Source organism: Prunus dulcis, chromosome 6 (genome assembly GCF_902201215.1).
Source record: "Prunus dulcis chromosome 6, ALMONDv2, whole genome shotgun sequence".
Lineage (NCBI taxonomy): Eukaryota > Viridiplantae > Streptophyta > Magnoliopsida > Rosales > Rosaceae > Prunus > Prunus dulcis.
This window is the reverse complement of record NC_047655.1, coordinates 14155982-14183705: the sequence shown is the minus strand read 5'-3', so window position 1 is coordinate 14183705 and position 27724 is coordinate 14155982. Positions and strand designations below refer to the sequence as shown.

Sequence of the window (27724 nt, the reverse complement as noted above, 5' to 3'; positions counted from 1 at the left end):
GGCTCATTTAATTCCAATTTTTTAGATCTTGAAAATAGTTTGGAGTTCAATACCAAACAAGTTTATGATCTTAAAATCACTCTATGAAAACTCATGTTTTTAACAAGAATCATAGTTTTTGAATTTACTTTTGTAAGTAGGATACCAAATAGGCTTAAACCTCCCAAAATATTAAGGCTTATTTTATGATATGCCCCCTAAAAGTGGATTTGACTCTCACTTTGTCCCTTGAAACTCATTTTGTCTCACTTTACTCCTTTTTTCACACATATTTGTCTCACTTTGTCCAGATTCCAGCGAGGCCAACAATTATCTGTCAAAATATTAATTTAAAATTAAAAACTCAATTAATATACATTATATTTTAAATATTTAATCTTATTAAAAATTGAGTTTTTAATTTTTAATTAAGAGGAATGCTAGAAACCTTCTCTCTAACCTTCTCCTTTTGAACTTTTCCCTTTTTTGCTTGACACGTGTCATTCTCCTTACATTTAAAACAATGTGATTAATATATTATACAAGCTAACTTTTGCTTTCCAAGTTTACCTTTATTAAATGTATTCAATTTTTCCAAAAACATTGTACAACTTTCTTACCATCTTATTAATTTTTTTCTAACGTCAATTATTTTTTTAAAAGAAAATATGTGCTTTTAAGAGGAAATGTCAGTTTTTTTATTTTATTTTTTATTTCTTAAACACAAAGGGTTTAGATAGAAAAAAAAAAAACAGATATTTCCTCTTTTTGAAAAAAGCAGACATTTTCTTTAAAAAAATAATTGACGTTTAAAAAAAAAGTAATAACGTAGTAAGAAAGTTGTGAAATTTTTTTGGACAAATTGAATACATTTAATAAGGGTAAACTTGGAAAGCAAAAGTTAACTTGTATAATATATTAATGACATTGTTTTAAGTGTAAAGAGAATGACACATGTCAAGCAAAAAAGGGAGAAGGTCCAAAGAAGAAGGTTAGAGAGAACGTTGCTAGTATTCCCCTTTAATTAATATTTTGACCAGAAATTGTTGGCCTCGCCAGAATCGAGACAAAGTGAGGCAAATATGTGTGAAAAAGGGAGTAAAGTGAGACAAAATGAGTTTCAAGGGCAAGGACGAATTCAGGAAAGTGGGCTAATATTTTTCTTGGCTTTGGGGACTCCAAGTAAAATAATAATAATAATAATATAATAACATTTAAAATATTTCAAAACCATAAAGTAACAAATAAAATAATAAAATAACATCTTTACAAAAACCAAAAAAAAATATATAAAACAAACCTTTCTCCTTCTCTCAGAAATACCATGCAACTAGAAGAAACAATGCAAATGCAATTCAACAGAAGCAATCCAAACTACAGAAGGACCAGACCAACCACTATTTTACCTCAAGCCATGGAGTTTCAACTTCAAAGCCACCTTAATTATTTGATACTCGTAAAAATATTTAAAATAGAGCCAAAGAAGAGGGGTTTATAGTTTATTTTGGCAAAAAAGGAAAAGGGGTTTACGACTACAAGGGAACATAGAGCATGAAGAAATTATTAAATTTTCATGTTGGCAGATATTCAATATTTCCATGTTATTTGTTCCAAAAACAGTCATAAATGTGTTTTTTTACTCAAAAGTGGTGAGCTAATATTAAACAAAAACCAATCACAGGCCAGGAGACAAAGATAGCGTGGGCTAATAATATTTTTTGGAGTAGGATTAGCTTATAAAATTTGCACTAAGTTTAGCATTGTTAAAATTTTACACTGTGCTAGAGCCCAGCCTAGCTTGTAACAACCCGATTCTTAATTAATTTTTAATTATTACTCTATTATGAGAAAAGATAATTTTGCCCCTATAATAAATTATTAGAGAAAATATTGACTTTTTGCCCCAAAAGAAGTTTGAAAATTCCACTTGTACCGTTGCGTAGAGTGTGACGAAATGAGTCCATAGACACGTAGCGGGCTCGAATCGAAGTTATAACAAAGAAGATACAATCAAAATATAGTCAGGGGCAAAATGGTAATTGTGCAGATCAGATTTATTTTTTTTTAAACCCTCTCTCTCCTCGGGTGATAAAACCCCCTCTGGTCTGGTTTTTTTTCGGGACCACTTCCCTCCTCCCAACCACCAATACACCCCACCGGACCAGACCCAACCACCTCAACCAGGTCCCACCGATGCAGCCCAGCCCACCTCAGCAGTCAACCGGCCGCCTGGACGTTGGAAATTCGAAAATTCCAACCGGTTTCAGTTAAAACTTCTCCGGAGTCGTACGCCGTCCTCCGGCCACCAATCTTGACAAGTAAGGTATGGATTTTCAACTATTTTCCATGCTCTAGCTGATGGTTGGGTAGGATTTGAGAAATTTCTTGCGTTAATGGTTCGATTTTGGATCCAAAGTTTGACCGGTTTTGGGATCCTGATTTCGGCCACTTTCAGCCATTTTTCGGGGTAGGTCCAGAACAAAAGTGGTCCCAAATAGGGTGTTACACCTAGGGTAGGAGTCTTGAGTCGAAATTTTGAGATTTTCCTACGAAGCATTATCGCTTTGGGCACCCACGCACTGCTAGTGCATGTGGCGGCCTGTGGGCACTGTAGCAGAAGGGCATTGTGTTCCAAAGCGATCCCTTTGTTATCACGAGCGCATAGGTACTCGCGGATTTCAATTCGGATAACGTCTGAACCTCGAACAGATATCCCCTATTGTGCGATTTTTGGGTTCGATACGTCTAAACCGTTGGATTATGGTCAATTTCGTATATGTTGATCTAGATAATTCCAGGATCGTATAGGATTCGACGAATCGTAAAATGGAGTCCCTAATACTCCGAAAATGCTAAGCCTAAGTCTAGGGTTACAATAACCATCCAATCGTGATCAATCCGGCCGTCTGATCGAGACCAAACTCTGGGGACATATGTCCTAGGCATGTTAGAACCTCTAGGACTCTCGGATTGGAATTTTGAGGTCGTGGACCCCACAGGGTCCCAGGTTGACTTTTTGGGACTTTATTGCCTTTAAGTCTCGAGGTACTCTTAGACCGCTCTAAACCTTGGAAAAAGCTATTGTGAGCATAGAAATGACTTTAAAGTTGGTGCACGTACTTCTAAGAACCTCGGGCTGGGGTTTCAGATAAAATGATTATGATGAGCTCTATTGTTTGTGTATGAGCTCATGGGAAGTTCATGTACGTGGGAGTGTTCATTGGTTTAATTATTGCATTAATTTCATGGATATAAATGATCCCGGAATGGGCACGCATAATTGGAAGCATATTCTACTATGCGAGGGTATATCTGAGGGTTATTTAAGTGTTTGGGAATAATGCTTAAGTGGAGCTAAGGAAGCCTCTAAGAGTATGAGTATTTAATTATTTGTTTATTTATCACTTGTTTATACATTCATATGGGTAATTGTGTTGTAAGATTATAAATATAATATCGGAATGGTATGTTAATCAGAGATCGATATGGTTAACAAACTAGCTAAGTATTTAATACATATATTCAGTAATTGAAAAGGATGAATCATAGCCTTTGGCTTTTATCAGATAGTGGCATATATATAGAAATAGAAAGAGATAGACTAGAAACGACATCTCTTATCTCAATGACACAAAAGGGATATTAAATGAATGGAATTGGAATATGGATGGAATATAATGAAATAGAGCCGTTTTGAGGTTCCCTATGAAATGAGGCATGGAGCGGAGCCGCTACGAAGAAGTTCCGGGGGTTACAAAGGAAACTTCGAGCTCATATTGGTCATGGGTTGAGAACGGGAATTGAACTCTATGAGATCTAATCTCCTGTTGTTCCTCAGTAGCTCAGTGGTAGAGCGGTCGGCTGTTAACTGACTGGTCGTAGGTTCGAATCCTACTTGGGGAGATTTTATTTATTCCGAATTAAACAGTCAGCCAAGGTGATTAGTTTGAATTAAACTTGACTTTTTTAGTTCTTATCAATAATTGAAAGAAAGGGATTAAATTTGGCGTCTTAAATGAAATGGGCGGAACTAGAATAATCAGTATTCTATAAGATGAGATAGTATGGTAGAAAAGAAATATCTGAATCTTTCTACCATACTATCTGAGTATTAATAAAAGTTGTATTGTAATACAGGTTAATTTAATATAGATCAATCTACGATAGTATCGTCATATTCCTTTCCTATGTATAGGGAAATCAATTACATATGTATATACATATAGAATATACATAGTGATAGAAATAGAGCCGTTTTGAGGTTCCCTATGAAATGAGGCATGGAGCGGAGCCGCTACGAAGAAGTTCCGGGGGGTACAAAGGAAACTTCGAGCTCATATTGGTCATGGGTTGAGAACGGGAATTGAACTCTATGAGATCTAATCTCCTGTTGTTCCTCAGTAGCTCAGTGGTAGAGCGGTCGGCTGTTAACTGACTGGTCGTAGGTTCGAATCCTACTTGGGGAGATTTTATTCATTCCGAATTCTTTAATTCGGAATGAAAGGGTTCGCTTTGACCGTTAAGAGTAGATAACCCGTTCCCTGTGTCTTTGTTTCTATTGCATTCTATCTCATCGTATCACATTCTGTTCTGCGATATTTGAGAATCACCGTCAATACCTCGGCGTAGGTCCGGGATAATCCTTTGTTCTGGGGCTATTTACAACTATCCAATTAAGAATTCGGATGTTATTTGGCCTTTACAATAATTTATATGTCTATTATGAATCTCGTACTTATGAATCTAATCGGGATCATAAACCTTTGGGTCTTATAACCAAAGAGATACGACTTTGTACTATAAGTTAGCTCACCAATCAAAAATCCCAAGAATTCCAAGAATTCTTGTTATACTCGTTCCAACCCTCAATCTCTCTTTTTCTAGGTTCATCTATGAATCAATGAATTGCACCTCTAAGACGTTCCACTTTTTGGAAGACCTGGAGTTCACTACTACGATTTACTATTTGCGCGACGGAAGTTTACGCGACGAATAAAATTTCGTCGCGCAAAGAACACTTTTGCAACGCAAAATAAATTCCGTCGCGCAAAGAACAGAAAACTAGCGCGACAAATAATTTCGTCACGGATAGAGACTATGCGCGACGTAAATAAATTGCGTCGCGCAAAGATGCAACCTCTATGCAAAATGGCGCCAAACTCTTGCGCGACGACAGAGAGCGTCGCGCATGAGTATATTGCGCGACATTTCAACTTATTCGTCGCGCAAAGATGGACCGAAATTTGCCGCCTCTTATGGCGGTAAAAAAATTTTGCGCGACGAGGGTTTTCGTCGCAAAAGACAACTTAGGGCGACGAAAAAATCAACCGTCGCGTAAGAAAACGAGGGAAACTTAATTTTGGCGCCAATATGGAGGTGGGTTTTTGCTCGACGGAAGTACGTCGTCGCGTAAAGTGTAATAGCGGTGCAACCTTGCGCGACGAAATAGTTTAATTTGCGCGACGCCAGTTTGTATTCGCGCGATGGAATTTTTGTGCGACGAATAAATTTCTTCGTCGCGCAAAAAAGTAGATGTCGACACGTGATTGCGCGACGGAAATGTTGTTTTGTGCGACGGAAATGTTGTTTTGTGCGACGGAAAAGTAGGTTTTCGCGACGGCGTTTCGCGCGACGAATTTTTCTTGTTCGTCGCGCAAAGTCCTTCTTCTCCATATTTGTATCTGCCATTGCAGAGGCAGAATGCATTGCATTCTGCCTCTCTCTCTCTCTCCCTCCCTGCTTTCTGCCTCTCTCTCACTCTCCCTCCCTGCTGCTGCTCTGCTGTGAATTCTATATGTTTATTAGGTATGTATTTTTTGTCGTGAGTTTAAATGTATTAATGTAAATTCTTACTAATGCTATTAATTTTGTTCTCATTAGGGATATTTGTGATTAGTGGTTGGTGGAGAACGATTGTGAAGGTATGTTATTGTAAAAGTTTGTTTGTTATGTTTGTACTTTTTTTTGTGAAGTTATATGTTTATAATGTTGTGAAATTGTGCGTGACGTAGCACAATGTGTTGCGATGTACGAAGTTAATTGAAATTAACTTCGTACATTTATTTTTATGTTTAGTAACACGTAGTTTCCCGCTCGAGATTAGTTGGATTTCGTGCATGGATGCGTAAGGCATGACTGCGGTCCAATTAATTCTTGAATTGTCCCATTATTTGGACAGTTTGGTAATGCATAGTGTTGTCACATAATCTTTGGCTACAGGATTAGGTTTCGATTGTGGAGATTTCGGTGTCATCTCGGTACGTTCTTTGGGTGGTACGTAGGTATTTATACCTATGCCCACTTCAAGAACTGTGTCGAGATGCTGCCGAAATTAATCCACGCCGAAATCTAATCTCATGTAGCCGTAGGTTACGTGACAGGACTATGCATTCCCGAATGGGATAGGGCCCTTTCCGGAGGCATAAGGTGACATTATAACTTCGTATGAAGTTGTTGTGACTGTTGTGTCGTGATTGTGGTTTCAGGAATTATGAGCAAAAGGTGGAGACAGAACCCGAATAGATGCGCAGACGAATACTTGGATGGAATCGAGGATTTTATTGAGTTTGCACGTAGACACAACCCGGGTGCAACTCGAATCCGTTGTCCTTGTAGGAGGTGCAACAACACGTTGTTTGAGTCAATTGAAACTGTTGGATTTCATTTAGTAAGGAATGGAATGATTGAAACATATAGCATTTGGAACCTTCACGGCGAACAAGTAGACCATGCGTCGTCTTCAAATGCCCCAAGAGTGGACAATGTTGAACCTATTGTGGATCCTAATGATCAAGTCATGGGTATTATACAGGATGCTTTTCCATTCGCATCGACCAGCATCAATTAGGAAGGGGAAGATGACGTGCCTACACCAATAGACAGTGCGGAGTTTGAACAGTATGAAAAACTGTTAAAAAATGCCAACCAAGAGTTATACACGGGGTGCGAGAGTTTTTCCGTTCTCACTGCCATTGTGGAGCTAATGCACGGAAAAATAAAGTATCGTATGTCCAACTTGTGTTTCGATTACTTTTTGGGGGTTTTCAAGAGAATGCTTCCGACGGACAATTGTTTGCCGAAAGACCATAATTATAAGTGTTTTGTAATTGACAAATATAAATTGTAGTATTTCATTTTGTCAGACTAACATGTAAATGGTTTTGTATACTATTAGGTGAATAAGTTGAAATCATCGAATTCCCCCACTTACAGTGACGAGTTATACAACTTGGCGTTCGGCCCAATTCGGGCTGAATTGTTCTCGGGTTGTAATGTTAACGGCGTCAAATTTTTGGGGGCCGCACGAGATGACAAGTTGTGTACGCAAAACAGCAGTGTCCATGTCCCAGGTGGAGGCGAAAGTACGGACATTGATTTCTATGGCAAACTGACAACTGTCGTGCAATTGTTTTACAAAGATCGATACCAAGTCATCATGTTTAAGTGTCGATGGTTCGATACCAACCCAAATAGGGCGGGAAGTGTTAAAATCGACCATGGAGTACTGTCTGTGAACATTAACAGAACTTGGTATGATGACGACCCGTACATTTTGGCAAACATGGCGTCCCAAATTGTGTATCTAGATGACCCTAAAGCCGAAAACGGGTGGAAAGTTGTGCAGAAGATGGATCATAGGAACGTGTATGATATACCAGAACTAGACCCAAGTGACAACGACGTCGACAATGTGGTTGACCAACGTTTAGAATCTTCAATGGAAAATGATGCGGAAACACTTCGAGATACAAATGTTATACAAGAACCGTTTCAAATAGAAGGAGTGTCTTCAGTCGAAATATTGATTCAGTCAATTACAATTGACCTCGGTGATCTTCCCCGATACGATGTTGCAGTGGGCCCCAGCAACGCCGATGATGCAGTTATTGAGGAGGAGGAGGAAGAAGATTGGGAGACCGAGAGTGATGATAGCGACGATAACGAAAGTTATTATAGTTCAGATGATGAATAATGAATTTATTTGTACCTTATTATGTTAGTGTATTCATTTTGTGTAATACAAATCTTTGAATATATGTAGTTGTGTATTCATTCTCCATATTTCATCACAAACTTAATTGGAATGTCAATACTTTAGTCAATACTTTAGTCAGTACTTATTACGATCCCATGCTTGTTGATTGGTTTTTATTTATTTATTTATTTATTCATGCCTTAAGGCCTCTTCAATTATTAATTTTTTTCTTTTGAGATATAGTTATTTCTTCATGTTTAAACAGAAAATTTAAGTTATTTCTCAAATATTACCTGTGTGCCACTTATTTTTCTTCACTTTGGTTCATGATTAGTGGCATCAATCTAGTCAAACCGATAAATTCGGACGATTAAAATCTTAATTATCAATTTAGTTTGGTTTTGATGAAGAAATACAAAGCCTTTCCAAAAAATACAACGCATAAAAAAATGATGACTACAAAACCTTGCCAAAAATCTTTGCGCGACGAAGAAAAATTATCGTCGCTCAAAAATACCATACGCGACGCATAAAAATGCGTCGCATAAATTTTGCGCGACGAAGAAACCTCGTCGCAATTGTTTTTCGCGACGAATATGATTGCGTCGCGCATGCATTTTTGCGCGACGATAGACGATTGTTCGTCGCGCAAATATATATTAGGCAACATTACAGTATAATATGTACACACATATATATTTCAAATTGGCGATCGAAGTAGTTCATTGTATTCATATGGAGTGTAGGACTGTTGGTGCAAAAAATCATCAACATCGGAGATCAAATAACCGTTCAATCATCACTTTTTATTTAGAACCGTCAAAAAGTTTTACCCCGTTACTTAATCTCTGAATGTTGTTTTGGGCCGAATTTTGCTGTCTATGATCTCGAATTATAAAAAAACAAGTTGGACGGTTGGATGACTGAAACTAGTTTCGTAGACTGCCTGTGCTATCAAAANTGAAAGTTCTCCCCAAAAAGACATATTGCACGCATCACCAATGAGTTTTCAAACCCATTTTGTAATTTTTATTCTTGAAGTAGGTAGATTGGGATTGAATTTAAACAAAAGCATTTATTTGTCTGAAACCCAGCAAAACTTTCCAAGACTTACTTAAATAAAATAAAGTCATACGAAGATGATAAAATCATAATACAGGGCCAATACGATGCAATAATAAGACAATACATTTTTTTTGAAAATTGCAAAATTATTCAGTGTATATAGATTGTTTATTTGTGTATACTTAAAGTTTATTGATTGTTTACTGCATATAAATCGCATGATATTGAATGTTTATTGAAGGTTTATTGATTGTTTACTGCATGTATTTCGCATGCTATTGCTCCGATATTAATGTTTATAGGTTTATTGATTGTTTACATGTTTATTGAAGGTTTATTGATTGTTAACTGTATGTATTTCGCATGTTATTGAACCGATATTGAATGTTTATTGAAGGTTTATTGATTGTTTACATGTTTATTGAAGGTTTATTGATTGTTAACTGCATGTATTTCGCATATTATTGAACCGATATTGAATGTTTATTGAAGGTTCATTGATTGTTTGCATGTTTATTGATTGTTAACTGCATGTATTTCGCATGTTATTGAACCGATATTGAATGTTTATTGAAGGTTTATTGATTGTTTGCTGCATGTATATTACATGTTATTGCTCCAATATTGCATGTTTATTTGGGGCAAAAGTACCACTCAAGTAAGATTTAAGGAGGGAAAAGGACCTTATTCTTTCTTTTAGTAGGAAGAACAACTGTTAAATATAATTTCCTATTCAATACGACTTCCTTATGGTTGGTGTAATTGGGGACTGATGTATATTGCATGTCTATTGTGTGTATATTGCATATCTATTGCGTGTATATTGGTTGTCTGTTGTGTGTATATTGCTTGTCTGTTGCCTGTGTATTGTTGTTTATTTCCTTCGTAAGCAATAAACAATCAATACACATACAATAAATGTAAGATATACACGCAATAGAGAAGCAATATAGACGCAACAGACATGCAATATAGACGCACCAATATACATTACTTTTATGCTACTGAGCTGCCCAAAACCAATAAAAAAAAAAGAAAATCAACGAATTTATTAACCGATTATAAAGGAGAGAGGGATTCAAACCCGAGGGGCGGTACGGAACCAATAGGGAGTTTTTATAGCATTGCACCTGGGGACATTTTTTCATGTGTTTCTATAAAGAGGGCATGGTTGAATAAAACATTGGAGGCGAGGCCATAGCCGCTTATTCCCCTTACAGAATTACCTTATTAAGATGCAACCCATTGCGATTAAGTCAAGGCATGTTGAACGGCTTAAAGATTGGGATATTATATTTGAAATTGTGGCTTGCATAAATGATGACATATCACTTTGCAATGATGTAATACACTTAAAAAGCCATCAGTCCCTATTAACATATGCATTCTTCAAATCCCAATTCACATATGCAGTCTTTAAATCCCAATTCAATGTAGTTTGGTTAAGGTTATGTAAATGTCGTGAAGGAGTTAGGCTAATATTACACAGATGTTTGTTTCATTAAATCCAAAAATACTTTACACTCCATAGGCACATTCTATGTATGGGAATGACATGTGTCTAACTTCAAAAACTCATCTGCCTATCCATTTAGATTGCCTACGTGCAATAGATTTACAGATCCATTTACTTTTCTCCTCCCCAAGCCTCAGCATCTCCATTTCAGTTTCTTCATTTTTCTGTCTATGCTCTGCATCCAACTCCATATACATTTAGCACAATATGAGAATAAACGTAGCGTAGTATCACACTAATCAAAATGAAAGCATGCATCCGCTATAATATTTGCCACTATTTTGGTTCTAATTGTTATTGTCCAATAACTTAAACCTAAAATTATGTACAAAAATACACTAAGATTGAGAAAGACAAAGAAGAATTGAGGAGCAGAGGTAGAATTCGAAAAGGACCCGTAGGTTTCAATTGTGTATTTACATGAGTTTGAAATTGGACATTCCCAAAACCTATTTAATCATCATGTACCTAAACCAAGTTCAACCAATATCATGGCATGTAAGCATCTCCCCGTGTTATCTCTGCAGCCAATTTCAACCGAAAAAAGGGCATGTTCTGCGAGGTGCAAGTAGCTAACGGAATCTCAGCGCTCAAAAGCTCAATGTACTTCAACACGAACATGCCACAATCGCCTCTGAAGCAAAACAAGAACTCGATCAATTCAACTAATGACATTCTAACGTAATTGACAATTTAAAGTAATAAAATTAAATAAAAAGTTGTGCTTACTGATTAGACTGTTGTGGAACATCCACACGTTCTATTGGCCACGGACACCACCAATCTCGGCTGCAATTGTTTGCGTAAACACCTTCTTCATAAAAGTCGATGGTGTTGAGAAGATTTGGAATCATAATTGAAAGCGGGGCGAGTTCTTCCTTTAAGATCTCATCTGGAATAAGTGAAACCTTTGAATCGTACACTTTGATTTCACACAAAACCAGATCAATCATTACAGCCACCCAATGCTTGTACTTCGTCAACATACAAGGGGCATACACCTTATACGCGTTCTGCCAATCCATCCCACATGCCGGAACCTTGCCATTTACAACGTTCAGTAAACTGTTTCTAATTTTCCACCCAACCTGCTCTTTTTTTCTTTTATTATCCGCAAAGCAAGTATGAATGTGATTCTGTGAAATAGAAAACAATCAATGGTTAAACACCTCCACAAAGCAAGTATGGATAATTTGTAATTATTAACAGCACTTGGTCAAGGCCCATGACATACCATAAAAAATACATCGGTCATTGTCCAGTCCGATATTTCTACTTCCTCCAACTCTTGTTGTCGCTTCCGGATGAGATACAACCCCAAATCAATGTGCTGCAACATGTTTTTCTTGTCAATCTCATAATCTATGTACATTAAAACAAATGCATAATCAATTAAACTTACATCTCCTTTCAGCCAACCATCAGCTTTGACGAGGGAAGGGAAGAATTCAATCTCAGCTTCCACGTTGCCAAATTGCATCACCAAACTATGAATATAAAAAAGTTTTAGAACACAACAATTAAAAAATATATACACTCATGCCTTCTATCTCAAAAAAACAAGGGACTTACTTTGGGTTATGGCGCCATTCCCAACAAAGTTTCAGCAATTTCACCATATCATCATGCGGAATCGCCTTCATTGGGTCTAACATCTGAAGTCGGGTTGTCTCTGGCAGAGTTTTTTGAACCAATTCACTACCTTCAATGATCTTCCACATAGGAATGATCCTCTTCCTCTTCCGTAATTGGACCCCTTGTTCCACAGCTTTACCTTTATCATTCAACCAAACGTTCAATTGAGATAGCACAGCTGTAGGTTGATCCAAATCAATGTCCACGAGAGTAAACTCAACCTTTGTCCCCTCCGTGCTCTCGCCAATGTCATCGCCAAGCAACATAACTTCATTATCTTCTTTCTCACATTGGTTTCTTTGCACTTCCTTTTCCTCACTTCTTTGTCTTTTCACTTCCTTGCCCTCCCTTTTTTTCCTTTGCAGTTTCTATCCCTTACTGCTTTTTCTTTTCACTTCCTCTCCCTCACTGCTCTGTCTTTGGGCTTCCTCTCCTTGGCTACTTTTTACTTGCACTTGCTCTCCTTCACTTCTTTTCCTTTGCCCTTCCTCTACCTCACTTGGTTTTCCTTGCACTTCACCCCCTTCAATCCCCTCCTCTTTCTTTTCCTCTCCCTCATTTCTATTACTTGGCCCTTCACCCCCTTCAATCCCTTCATCTTCCTTTTCCTCTCCCTCATTTCTGTTACTTGGCCCTTCATCCCATTGAATGTCATCCATTTCCTCACTTCCCTTAAATAGATGTGAGATGACACAACGATTCGTCCTCTCTTTCAGTAAAGCTAGGTCCCTCCTTACTTCCTGCTCAAACTGAGGACCTAAACAGTGGTCCAAAAGTTTTTCCATCCGTATGACCTTTAACTCAAGGACGTCTTTTTCCCGCTTTACTTGAAACAACTCGGACCTCAACAAGCTTACCACCTTGTTCAACTCATCAAGATCAGCACATGAAGAAGGAATTGACTCTGCCGAGACAACAGCAGGGCGATCTTGTGGCCAACTCAAATATGGTTGTCTCACTTCCTCTTCACTTGGACATAGCGCCCGCAACTGAACTGACTGTTTCAGAATACAGACAAGAGTCATATTCAATCATTCTACTTCATAATTTCATTGAATCTTATAAATAGTTCCAAGGGCTGCAAACCAAACCTCTTTGCTCTGGAAAAAATAATTGTTCAACTTTCTCATCTCTGGAACAGACGTAGTAGTTCTCCATCGCAAAATACGCGGGACAGCGGTTGGATCAACAACCTTGCAGTAATTCAGGTCCGCCATTCTAGGAATTAATTCATATACCCAAATCTACACAATTCACAGGACAAAAGTCATTATTTAAGTTTTAAAGTCCACAAAACATAACTGACATGAACATTATTACCATGTACCTGGAAAGCATACGTGAAACCTTTAAAACTCCAGCCACCCCTTTGCACTTCACCATGCTTATCCTTCTTGCCCTTCTCATTTCTCCGGCTTGTTCCCGTTGCCTTACTTTTCCCCTTCCCTCTTCCCTCTTCATTTTCAAAGCTTTTCACATACTTTGTTGGTGCAGAAAATAGACTGTCTTGGGTTTTGTCAAAGGACACCGAACCCCACGGATAACTGTTGAACGCATCCAAGTCCTCTACAAGGGTCAGGTAATTTAGATTGATGTTCAAATGTTTGTCCCTTCCAAAAACCACTAACTCAGCAAAGTAAACAAGAGCTAGCTTGTAGATGTCATCTTCCTCTGTGCACCTCAGAAATGCTTCTTCTAAAGCATTGCATGTAATTCCTTCGTCTATAAAATATCTTTTCTGAAGTCTAATTTCATCACTCTCTCCACTGGAAACTTCAGGCACTTCCCCAAAACGAAGCCCTGTGATCAAACAGAAATCCTGACAAGTGAACTGAGCAACGTCACACCCTATTAAGAAACTCAGTCCATCCAAGTCTTTCACACCCTGCCCCGCTACTCTACGCAACACAACCCCATGCACAATCTGCCCGCTAAACTGAATCTTATCTATATTCAGAAGATGGCCAAAGCATGATGTCTTGAATTGTTCTAATTGTTCCGCACTCAACTTTGCTCGAATTGCAGCTAGAGATGAATTTGCATGTGAGCAGTTGTTCACCCGTGATGAATATGCCTCTGACTCTGGCCATACCAGCTCCACGTTGGATCCCATTTCCTGAAATACAAGATGAAATAACGTGAACACATATACTACCACGTATTTGCACAATCACATTGGTATTTACACAACTAGTCAACCAGGCACATTACAAATTTTACAAAGTACATGAGCATAGGGATTACTGATCACAGGCTTTAACATCATCAAAGCAATATGACAAATTTTGTGCAAATACCTGTTAATGCAATGATTATGTGAATTACAAACAATTTCATGTGTTTTATTTATGGATCCAAACTCCAATCAATGGTTGATGCATGAGTGAGTGTGAGTGCAATCTAGGCAAGTTCTGCACTTCACACACATGACAATTATTGTCATCTCATACACAACACAAAATAAATAAATAAGAAATATAGTGGAAGGAAGCAAAGCAAAGCATCTACTCTGCTATCTGCTTGCTAAGCCATTGCCACATCCTTCTTTCTTTCTAGCTTTTTCTTCAGTCAGCCACAATCGTCATAGATCAACCTTTATTTCAAATGCTTTGCACTTTTATTCATGAGTTTATTATTATCTGTTCTCATTTCTCATAGGCAAATTTAGTAACAAATGAAATAATATTTATTTCAAAAAATATATAAATTCTAGCGCCAGAGAGGTACTCTGCACTCTGCACTGCTTCAAATGTGGAAGGTTTTGAGGGCCTCCTCCAATTCAACACCATTATCTTATTCATATCATTATTAACATGTTATTGATATGTTATTGACTTGATTTTCATTCGTTTTTTAACATATACCCAAGCAAAAATTAACATGCAAGTGAAGCACAAAGAAGAGATGCCAAATCCAACAACATTGATGGTACAAATTGGGGAAAACCGTTACTCTAACCCTAAACTCAAATTCCATAAATTACTCATCAAATGCTTTGCACTTCTATTCATGAGTTTATTATTATCTGTTCTCATTTTTCTCAGGCAAATTTAGTAACAAAGGAAATCATATTTATTTCAAAAAATATATATATTCTAGCGCCAGAGAGATAATCTGCACTATGCACTGCTTCAAATGTGGAAGGTTTTGAGGGCCTCCTCCAATTCAACACCATTATCTTATTCATATCATTATTGACATGTTATTGACTTGTTATTGACTTGATTTTCATTCTTTTTTTAACATATACCCAAGCAAAAATTAACATGCAAGTGAAGCACAAAGAAGAGATGCCAAATCCAACAACATTGATGGTACAAATTGGGGAAAACCATTACTCTAACCCTAAACTCAAATTCCATAAATTACTCACCAAATGCTGGTTATTGAACAATCGCAAGGTGTCTGTGGGGGGTCTTTGTGTGGCTTTGCTCCAAAAATGGAACCTATCACTTCCAATGAATACGGCTTCTCTCCTTCCCCTTCCACTGCTTCGCCCCTTCATTGTTTCAAAATCCACTCCTTTGCCCCTTCCACTCAAAATAAATACTTTTTCAGGGTCTGACCGTTGCCTTCAACCGTCGTTAACCGTTGCCTTCAACCGTTTCTTAGAGCTTAATGGTTTCTCAAAGCTATGGGTTTTAGAGCGATGAGTTTTTGTTGTTCAAACTTCGAACTTGCCTCTTTTTTTTTTTTTTTTTCTCGGACCTGCTGGATATTAAATTCGGGTTTGGGTTCCTCACCTACCCGATTGTAAAACTTTATCTCAATTCTTCATAGCCCTTGGATTGATCTGATGGTTATAAAGTGAAACCCTTATAACTTACCCCTTATAACTTTCCACTCATTATAGTCTAAGCGAAAAGAGGGGCAAGGAAAAAGAGGTAATCAGAGACCCAAGTGAAGGCCCGAATAAAAATGTTAGGGTGTACCGTAGCCCTCCACCTGGATGCTCCCTACGACTTTCATGCAGGGGAGGAAGAGGCTCTAGAGGTAAATCTCGTGGAGGTCAACCAAGAGGTCGTTCAACAAGATTAATTAAGCAAAGAACAAAGGGAAGCCTAAAGACTGATGATGGCCTATGCGATGTTATTATAAGTCCCTCGAAGGAACTTGAAGAGATAGAATCAAGACTGAGACAAGGAAGGAAGGATGAATCACCTAGCGACAATGGCGGTGGTGGCTGGCCTAAAGCAGCCACAAGGAATCAATGATACAACTATCCTGGAATTGTCAAGGTTTGGGGAACTCCTTGACAATTCTCTATTTGAAAGAGCAAATCCGCTCTAAAAGCCCCTCTGTGATTTACTTAATGGAAACTAAAATGAGTAATCACAAATTGATCTCTTTAAGATGACAGTGTGGATTCCGAAAAGGCTTCTCTGTTGATCCAGTAGGCACTGCAGGTGGTCTAAGTGTCTGGTGGAAAACTGGAATTGACGTAACGATACGTGACTATTGTAAACGTTGGATTGATGCTACTGTTCTCTCCGTTGGAGAACGTTTACATGGCTCACCATACCAATCTGAAAAAGATCTTTTTTGGAATTCTCTTGCTGACATGGATGCAAAAGATGATGTCCCATGGGTAGTTATGGGCGATCTCAATGAAGTAGCTTGGCACTTGGTTGACTTCATGGCAGACAATAACCTCATGGACTTGGGGTACAAGGGCCATATCTTCACCTGGGAACGAAGTTTGGGTATCTCCACTTTTGTTACAGAAAGGCTTGATCGTGCTTTATCCAACTCCTTCTGGCTCGAAAAGTGGCCCAATACAACTGTTACAATTTGCACAAGAATTGGATCAGACCATAGCCCATTGGTACTTGAGTGTAATCCAACTTTCAGTGAAGGCAAAAAAAAATTTCAAGTTTGAAGCAAAATGGCTCGAGGATTCTGACTGCGAGGTGATTGTCAAAAATAACCTGAACAAAGAACTGCATGGCCCATACCAAAAGCAGTGGATAGGGAAGCTGAGGAATTGTAAATATGCCTTGCAAAATTGGAGAAAAGGTAAAGTCAACAATACTAGAGTCCAAATTAACCATCTCATCACGGAACTGGATCACATCCAGGTTTCAAGGACCGCTGTCTCATCTGATGCGCGCCAAAGGGTGATCTGATTTGAGCGACCTTTGGAAAATGGAAGAGACCTATTGGAATCAATGCGCAAAAGTGCACTAGCTCAAAGCAGGTGATTTGAACACAAATTTTTTTCATCTCACAACAATACAAAGGCGCCAAAGAAACAAAGTTATTCAGCTAAAAAACGATGATGGTGTGTGGCTTTGTGGGGAAAACCTTGTTGGGGCTGAGCTTAAAAGGTACTTTGAAAACCTTTTTACCTCCTCGGGTGAGAGAGATTGGGGAAACATCTTTGGGCATGTGCAGCCGATTATCACTCAGGAAATGAATCCAAATCTCACCGACCCTTTCACCGAAGATGAAATCCTTGCTGCTTCTAAAGAATTGGGAGCCCTCAAAGCCCCAGGCCCAGAGAGTTTTCCAAGTATTTTTTACCACAAATTCTGGAGTACAATGAAGAAAGAAGTGATTGGAACAACAAAGGATATGTATATCGGCCTCTCCAATCTTCAAGATTTAAATCAAACCCACATTGCTTTGATTCCTAAGGTGGCTGCCCCTGACAAAGCAAACCAATTCAGACCAATTAGTCTTTGTAACAGTTCTTATAAGATTCTATCCAAGATCTTAGCCAATCGTCTCAAGTCCATTCTGCCTTTGATTATTTCTGAGAACCAAAACGCCTTTTTACAGGAAAGACAAATACAAGATAATATCATTTTGGCTCATGAGGCTTTCCATCACCTCAGAAACCCAAAAAAAAAAAAAGAAAAAAAAAAGAAAAGAAAAGAAAAAAGGCAAGTGCTTCGCAGCGGGTCTTAAGATGGATATGAACAAGGCTTTTGATGGTGTTGAATGGGACTTTTTGAGATCGGCAATGTCATGGGATGCATAACTACTGTTTCTTTCTCTGTCCTCCTAAATGGTGCCTTGAAACTGGTTATATCCGAGGCGTAAAAATGGAAAGATCTGGTGCCTTGAAACTGGTCCTTCTTTGCAAATGATTCACTTCTCTTCTTCCGAGCAGAGAGGATGAATTGTATTCACCTTAAGGAAGTCTTTGACAGATACTGCCATGCTTCAGGCCAACTAATTAACCTCGAGAAGTCAAATCTTTTTTTTCAGTTCAAACACGACTGAAGATCACAAAGCCAGCATTTGTCATCTGTTAGGAATTTGGGGAGCCGACAATCCCGGTACTTAACTTGGGCTACCAATGTTATGGAGCAGATGAAAAAAATCGGCCTTATCTTTTATTCGAGAAAGAATTCAAAAGAAGATAATGGGGTGGAGGGAAAGTACACTCTCCATTGCCGGAAAAGAGACCCTCCTTAAAGCTGTGGCAAAGGCTATCCCCACATATTCTATGATGTGTTTCAGATTCCCCACAACTCTCTGCAAAGATATTAAAAGTGATATGGCAAAATTTTTGGTGGCATAACACCCAATCCAATACTGGAATTCATTGGAAATCTTGGAAGCACTTGTGCCAAAGTAAGCAACGTGGGTGGCTTGGGTTTCAGAGATCTAGCAGAATTCAAGTTAGCTTTGCTAGGTAAACAGAGTTGGCAAATTTTGAATAATCCAAATGCTTACTGGGTGCGAGTTTTAAAGGTCCGTTACTTTCCATCAGAAGACTTCTGGCAAGCCAAGGTTGGCCATCGAGCTTCGTGGGCTTGGGCAAGCTTAATTGCTAGTCGTGATTTTCTAATCTCCAAGGCAAGAAAACAGATCTTTAGTGGAAATGATACATGCATATGGAATGATCGATGGCTCCCCCTTCCACATGTGGGTTTTATTCAGCCACATGCCAAATTCCTGATACTGCTCCCCAGTTAGTTTGTGATATCATGGAATCTCACAATCGTGCATGGAACCTTGATGATATTGGACCCTTCATTAATCAAAACACTTTAGAAACAATCAAAAAAATCCCAATTGGTGTTACATCTGCGGCCTACCGCCGTTTCATTTGGCCTTGGAGTAGTGATGGTCAGTATCAAATCTGGATGCCATTACTTGCACTCTGAGACAATGGCTATCTCCACCCTTCTTGCTAACTCCTCCCGCCGTGTGCACCCTTTGGTGTGGAAAGGGATTTGGAAGATTAAAACCCTGCCAAAAATCAAATTCTTCTGCTAGCATCTTCTCAACAAGTCCATATCCACTAAGCTTTCTCTTTACATAAAACGGATCTCGGTCTCTCCAATCTGCCCAATATGTGACTTGGAAGATGAATCAATTGAGCACATGATTTTATTATGCCCCAGGGCTCAAGCTGTGTGGTTCGGTTCCCCTTTAAACTATGTTATCAACAGACAAAGCATAATCACTTTTGACAAATGGATCCAAAGTTTACTGGAAAATCGTGGCTCTTTCAATAACTCGGCTTGGTTTTTGTCTTTAGTATGCTTCATTTTAGGGGAAATTTGGAAGGCCCGTCGCAGCTTCATTTTTGAAAACAAACCTTTGGATCCTATCAAAACTATCAATGCTGCTGTCACTGCTGCTCAGGACATTAAGTCTGCCACCAATAATTATCCTCAACACGATTCCATATCTCTTTCCTCTGTAACTTCATTGGAAACAATCTGTCTCGGCGGGTCTTGGAGTGTTCAAAAAGACTGCTGATGGCCATTTTGGAGGAGGACTTGCAGAAAAGAAAAATGCATGCTCTGCTCTATGAGCTGAAGCAAAGGCGGCCCTGCTTGGTATTTCAATGGCATGGGACTTGGGAGACCGTAAAGTCATCTTCCAATCTGACTCCCAAATCTTGATCAATAGTATTAATGGTAATACGGGCAGCGGCGCTTGGACCATCCTTCCACTTATCAGGAAAGAAACTTGATGAATTAAGAGTGACCTGGTTTCGGTGTGTCCCTTGCATCCTGATGTATCTACAAGCAAGAAAATTAAGTCTGGATTGCTGGCACACTAGCCATGAATACAACATATACAAAAGCCAAGCAATGTTCCAAAATGATATCGTTTAGCTAATAGACGAATCCTCTATCGTCCAGCAACTGTGGTATTAGACAAGCCATTTACTGATATAATTTGCAACTCCCTTCTACTTATACTTATATCAGACACAATAACATTTCTTATTGTGATGAATGCTGGCCTTGTAGGTAATGGCAACGAAATTGTTTCAGTGGTCAACATAGATACGACGTCAGACATGGAGGGCCGATCAGCTGCATTTTCTTCCACGCATAACAGACCAACTTGGAAGCATCTTAACAATTGATATCTTCAGTACATGAATCCTTTAGTGTTGGATCCATTAGCTCTAGCCCCCTGCCTTCTTTCCATAACTCCCATGCCTGAAAAAATATAGCACTCATTTAATTAAGTTGTTGAAAGATTCATGATATATATGTTCACAACTCGAAAAAGAAAATGTTAATCGTAAATTTGATTTGTAAGACATACATATCCTACTATATTGAGCACGCGATCAGCATTGTAGAAGCTACTATTTCTCCTACCACTAATGATTTCAAGCATTAACACCCCAAAACTATAGACGTCAGATTTTATCGAAAAAATCCCTTCCATAGCGTACTCGGGAGACATGTAACCACTGTATCATATAAAAACCAAATATATTTAGTATATGTTTGTAAGTACAGGTTTAGCAATGCTAAAGTGGTGAAAGGCATAATAATTTATAATGTATGATCTACTTACTATGTTCCAACAATCCTATTGGTACTTGCTTCAAGTTCATTATGTGCAAAAATTCTCGCCAAACCAAAATCAGAAATTTTGGGCTTCATATATTCATCAAGTAGTATGTTACTAGCTTTTAAATCTCTGTGAATTACTCTCATTCTTGAGTATTTATGCAAGTAAAGCAGTCCTTGAGCGATTCCTTCAATTATGTTGAACCGCTTCGTCCAATCTAGTAGCATCGCTCTGGTTGAATCTGTCCATGAAAATAGCTGGAAATGTGAGATTATTCGAATAGAAGAAATCAAGTAACTAAGATTAAAGTGATCGAGAATCTCAATTGCCGACCGAATAAAAAGTAGTCCAAACTTTTGTTTGGCATGTAGGCATAGATTAACATCCTCTCTTCCCCATGAATGCAGAAGCCAAAAAGCTGAACGAGGTTTGTATGTTGGAGTTCAGATATGAGTATCAATTCATTCTTAAACTCCGAAGTTCCTTGCCCTGAACATCTTGAAAGCCTCTTCACAGCGATTTCTCGTCCCGTCACAAGTTTTCCCTTCATTAATAATCCATAATATAGCACCAAGTAATCAGGTTTATATTTTTCAGTTATTAATACAAAGACACGCATTTTTATTTAAAACCTCAATTACCTTATAAACAGGTCCAAAGCCCCCCTGTCCGAGCTTGTTTTCTTCCGAGAAGTTAGTTGTGGCAGCCACGACAGATGCGTAGCTAAATACTGTCAAATTATTTCCCATCTTTCCATCATTTTGAAGCCCGTTGACATCGCCAGTGGATCTATCAGATTCCATCCATTCAAGCAATTCATTCTCAACCATCGGGTGGGTCTCCCCTGTTTAGATTAATGTTTAAAGGGTCTACCTGAAAATTAAAATTTACAATTTCCAAAGCCTTCATAGATGTTTAATGAGTCTACCTGAAAATAGTTTCCTCCTCGAGATGCAAAGCACCATTACCAATACAGCAGTGCCAATAGCCGTGCCAATCCATATCCACTTATGTGCTGCACATAGTAACACAAATGTGAAGAGATAATTCTTCAATATTCATTGTAGACATGTATATATATACTTATGTAAATGTGCCTGAAATTTATTCTCGTTACACTTTGCCTTTCACGGGTGAAGAGCACATCTGCAAGTGAGCCGTTGCTCATGTACTCATACACCAAAAGCTTTTTAGCTCCGTCAAGGCAATACCCAAGTAAATAGATTAGATTCTTGTGATGGGTTTTCCCAATAACTCTGATCTCAGTTTGAAATTCTGTTTCCCCTTCAGCTGCAACTTTCTCTAGTCTTTTGCAATGTTTTGAAAAGCGAGGCGTAGATGCGAGGTGTTTTAGTCACCCTATGTGAGGTGTAAGCCTTTCGAACATTAATTTATTTTCATAAGAAAAATTTATAAATAATACAACACAATTAAATTGTACTACTAATTATTAACAATCTTTTAAATATAAAATCAAATATAAGTACTAATTGTCATTTAGGCATAATAATCAATCCCAAAACATAAAATATTTATTCATACCAAAAGGAGAGTTCTTGAAATTGATGGGGATTATTGGAGAAGGGTAGAAATTAGGGTTGTACTATATAATATATACATATATATAGGTCCATGTGTTAAAATATTAATTTAGAAAGAAAAAAACAAGGGTAAGTAGAATCGAATCTGCAATTGATATATACAATGCATAGCATGTATTATTAACTTAATATATTAATTTATAATATATATTAATTTCATTAGAAAAAAGAAAAGAAAAAACATTGAACGTGCGTTTTATTTGAAAACACTGGTCTTTTGACAGCAACTGGCTTTTGTAAACTGTTGACGAGGCTCCTCTACCAAGCTCTTCCTTGAAATTATTAGTCATCTTTTCTAGCTCTTCATAAGCATATCGTCGCGGAGCCACACTCTCATTCAATTCACAGCGCTCATTCTTATATATGCCCAGACATTGTGTTTCCACAACACAATCACGGAAATCAAGAACAAAATGGATCAAAGCAGTAAATGAAAGACCAATAATGAGGATGTCAGTTCTACCTTTTTTCTTGCTTCCTGGTTGAACAATTCTAGGATCTGGATCTGGTTTTGTAGGTACACCTACCTTGATGAGAGCTCTGAGTGAAGTTCCATTGACTCTTCTACCATATCTCAAAGGAAGCCTTTGCTTTCTGCAGTTTGTACCGTCAAAAAACACAGCTTCACAGTCACAATCCACCAGACATGAAAGGACCCGCCCCGAATTTTTCCCAAAACCCGTGGCGAATCCTTTGGAATTCCTGACATCACCCCGATGCCGGGCCCACTTACTAAATACCGAGACTTTCTGCCGAAATTTCGGCAAAGTCTCCCCTATAAATTGGACATTTTCCAAAATTCATACCTGCATAAAAACACAATTTATATTCCCAACTGGCAGCATGCACAATATAATTTCATGCAATTCACACAAATGGCCTTCGGCCTTCCCATAATTCTCAATGAACTACCAACCACGCTAACAGGTCAATTCATGCCTTAAACAAGGCAAATACTAGATTCAAATAAAAACTATGACTAACATTAGTCTGCGGCTGCACCTAATGACCTTAGGCTGCCTACGTACCCTCCTTGAGGGATCAAGCCACACGTAGTTCTCCCATAAAACCTAATTCCACACTTAGGCGATACCTCATTTCATTGCTCTGTATTCCACATAATCTCCCCATACGCCGGTACAACCAACGCCACGTATGGGGTCTGTCAACACGCCGGATAACCTACGCCACATGCGACCATGCCATACTATCACATATCTCCCCATACGCCGATACAACCAACGCCACGTATGGGGTCTGTCTCAACGCCGGATAACCTACGCCACGTGAGACCTACACATCATATCACATAACTCCCCATACGCCGGTACAACCAACGCCACGTATGGGGCCTGTCGACACGCCGGATAACCTACGCCACTTGCGACCTCAACACAATACTACAATATCTCCCCATACGCCGGTACAACCAACGCCACGTATGGGGTCTGTCCACACGCCGAATAACCTACGCCACGTGGGACCTAACTTTCACTTGGTGGTGCTTATAGTAAATCCCAAAATCCGGGGAGGTACCTAAGGTAGTGCGTATAGCACTCCGAACTGACATTCTAGACTCTTTTGTACTCTTGTACCAACTTATTATAATTATAATAATAAATATTAATTCTAATATTGTGTAACCCTTCACAAGAGTCTAGCACCCGATAATCCCCCTAGAAAGGTGAGATTACTCCGGAAGACTCACGATCAATCAAGGGTCAAACTACCCTAACCCTGGTCAAACGGGCCCACGGGGACCACGACCTCCAAACTCCGATCCGGAAGTTCCTATGGGTTCTATAACGTATAGGACCCTCGTCCCGCAAGTTTGGTTCAGATCGGACGGTCGGATCACTCACGATCGTACGATCTAACGGTTAATATAAAATATAAATTTTAAATTATTGAATCTGAACATCCGGGGCTCCGATTCACGATCCGTAAATTCCTACACGATCCTAGAATTACCCAGATTAACATATATTAAATTTGGGACCATCCGACGGTCCCAACCTATCGAACCCGGATAACGCCCGATAGGCGATATCCGTTCGATAGTCAAACGACGTCCGAATTGAGATCTGCGAAATCCTACGCGCTCGTGACAACCTAAGGATCTCATCGGAACGTAGTGCCACATTTCTACAGTGCCCACGCGCCGCCGCACGCGCCGGCAGCGCTTGGGTGCCCAAAGCGATATCGCATCGCCGGAAAACCTCAAAACCACGGCTCCAAATTCCTACCCTAGGTATAACACCCTATTTGGAGCCACTTTTGTTCTTGGACAACCCCCAAAAAGTGGCCGGAAATGGCCGATCACGGCGGCCGAAGTTCGGCCGATTTTCAATTCGAAAATCGAATTGGTTACGCTAAGAATCGATCTAATCCTACCCAACCATCAGCTAGAACAGGCAGAGGGGATGAATTTCCATACCTTGATTGCCAGAAATGGCGGCCGGAGGAGGGAGATCGAGCTCCTTGAATTTTGGGTTAAATTCGGTCGGTTTTTTGCATTTTCCGGCGAGCACAGGTCGTTCCGGTGGCTGGGATTGGTCGGGATGGAAAGAGGAGGATGGCACGGTTCTTTTGGGACCGGTGCCACCCCAAGTGGTGGCCGGATGTGGCGGCGGCGGCCCAAAAACCGCCGCTGTGAACAGTAACTCGGGGGGGGGGCTGTTTCTGCGCAGGGAGGAGAGAGAGAGAGAGGGAAAAATCTGATTTTTATAAAAAATCCCATTTCGAAATATTTACGATTGTGCCACTGGATTTCTTTTGACCATATCTCTCTCGTTACAACTCCGATTCGAGCCCATTACGTGTCTATGAACTCGTCTCAGTACGACCTATCCAAAAATACCAGTCACTACCCCAAACTCTCTCCGGTTAAGAATATGACCAAAATGCCCTTAATAAATAAATAATTTAAATAAGGGTTAAATTTGGGGTCGGGGTGTTACAAGACAGCCTTGTATGCAATCGTCTTTGTCTGATAATTTCAAATTCATATACGAAGCATCTTCCCATGTTGTGCTTTCCAGCTCTTCCATGGTGTAAGTGAAATTCTCATTCCTGTTTATGCATGCATCCGCAACAAAATTTCTCTCGCACCCGGATGTCTGATTTCCCTTGTTGACAGATTTGAATCTCGGAAGACATTTACAGTCAGTCTCTAGATCAATTAAGACACAATAGCTATTCAATCCGCATAGGCCTTTAGGAACACACGTATCCTTGGAAGACTCCCACTCAACTGACCAAATTGCATTCTTTTTCAAATCATGTGAATACAAACGAAATATCCCACCTACATCAATTCTCATAAGATAAAGTTTTCCTTCATCAGTAGGAAGACCTCCATCTGTTATACTCCGAATATTCGTAACATTCCTGTCAAGCAAGTAGAGATGGCCATCAGCACCAAAATTAAGTGTCACATTCTCTCCCTGGCCAGAAGTGAGAGATGAATAAAAAGCATAAACACTGGTGTCTGGAGTATCTACAGGGTACTGAACAAGGTTTCCATCATTTTGCATTTTGAGACGGAAAATCCCCGTTGAGTGATCAGCTTCTGATTTCGCAGAGAAAAGTTCGCTTCCTGGTAAAAGGTGTTGACCGGGCAAAAGGGTGTCGGTTGGATGATCAAAGCTCTGCCATACTATTTCCCGACCGGAGTTGTACAGCACAAAATTACCCGAATCGAGCATGGAAGCATAAGAAGCAGAGCCAGAAGATTTTACGAAGTAATTTTGGCCTTCTGCTGTTACCAAGGTAAGGCCGTCGCCCATGAAGAGCAAGGTGGCAGTGTTGGAGACTGGTGGATCATCTCGATTCGCAGTCCACACGACTGTCTTTTCGGGAATTCCAGCAAGAAATATCCCAACAGCATAGCCATCGCCTTGCCTGTAAAATCCAAAGGCATATAGACCAGAACGTGACAGCCATGTGGAGTTGGTGGTTGGTGTTAAAGAAGAGCCTTGGCTAATATTCGACTGCATCTGTTGTGCTTCAGCAGCAACAAATGCCAAGGCAAGAAGGCATGCCAAGCAAGCCATCGAAAAATGATCTCAGTGTAACTTGTCTTCCTCTTCCTTTGTGTTTTTTTTTTTTATTTTTCCTTCTGCAGCACTCCAGAAAATTGATTCCAGTGGTCCCCTTAAAATTGATTTTTTCCTTCCTTTGTTCTAATTCTGAATTTCTGTTTAATTTAAGGTGGATGGTGTAAATGAATTCGTACGTGTTTCTTCTCTCTCTGTGGTGTAGTTCACCACCCATGTGTAATTTACTTTACCATAAGAAGATTCAAAGGAGAGATACAATAAGTGCCACACCGGTCAAAAGTGATGGAATACTTGACATGCGTTTACGTTGACGGAGACTTTTGAGTCCATGTAATTAATTCGACACACACTGAGGTCTCTCATGTGAATCAGATTGTCCCCTCAATTATAGAAGGCCTAGAGCTTCGCATGAGTTGCCCACTCAATAGAGGAGCTCAGATTTGGACCAACACTCAAATTGTCCCCTTAAAATCCGCGAGGAGTCCTGAGCATATCCAACACTCAATGTTGGACCATTAACTAACTACCTTTATCTCGCTATGGGAAACAAGTAGGCTCGACTACTACGAAAATCCAATTGAGTCCCCTTGTAATTTACATTATTCCCAAATTTCCACCTGTAAGAATAACACAAACGTATAAAATCCTCAACATAGACATAATTCAACAACCCAGCAGAATAATAATCTATTTCATTACAAATTTCATGAAGAAGTTCATAAAATGATAATAAATAAAATTCCTATGAAAATAAAGGTGTATGGAAGCAAGAGCTTAAGTCCTAGAAAAGAAATTGTGGAAAAGGAAAGACAAGAAATTAGGTGTCCAAAAGATGCGCCTAATTTTCTTTATAGTCAGATTGTTAACTTTCTTCTAAATTTGTCCCTAATGGTAGGTCCCAGAATTTGAAAACTAGTCAAGTCATTTTCTTCTTTACGTGCAATGAATCGGTCCAAATCAAACCCTTCAAGTGCATTTTTCTTCCTTCCTAACATCCATGTTGTGTGTGAGTTTAATATACTATTGCCCCTTTCAATAGTAAAGGTCCTAAAATTTTTTTTTTTATAATAATAATAAAAATTCACCAATTGAGGGCTTATCATCAATTTTTTAA

At 39.1% G+C, this 27724-nt stretch overlaps 2 non-coding genes and 1 pseudogene across 2 annotated transcripts; 2 read left to right on the top strand and 1 right to left on the bottom strand.

Annotated features, from left to right (window-relative positions):
• The first annotated feature begins 3810 nt into the window (after positions 1-3810).
• Positions 3811-3882, top strand: TRNAN-GUU. The gene has a single exon. It is a non-coding gene; the product is annotated as a tRNA-Asn (tRNA).
• A 491-nt stretch (positions 3883-4373) lies between these two features.
• TRNAN-GUU lies at positions 4374-4445 on the top strand. Its single transcript has one exon. It is a non-coding gene; the product is annotated as a tRNA-Asn (tRNA).
• A 15822-nt stretch (positions 4446-20267) lies between these two features.
• LOC117630326 lies at positions 20268-26604 on the bottom strand (annotated as a pseudogene).
• Between the last annotated feature and the right edge of the window lie 1120 nt (positions 26605-27724).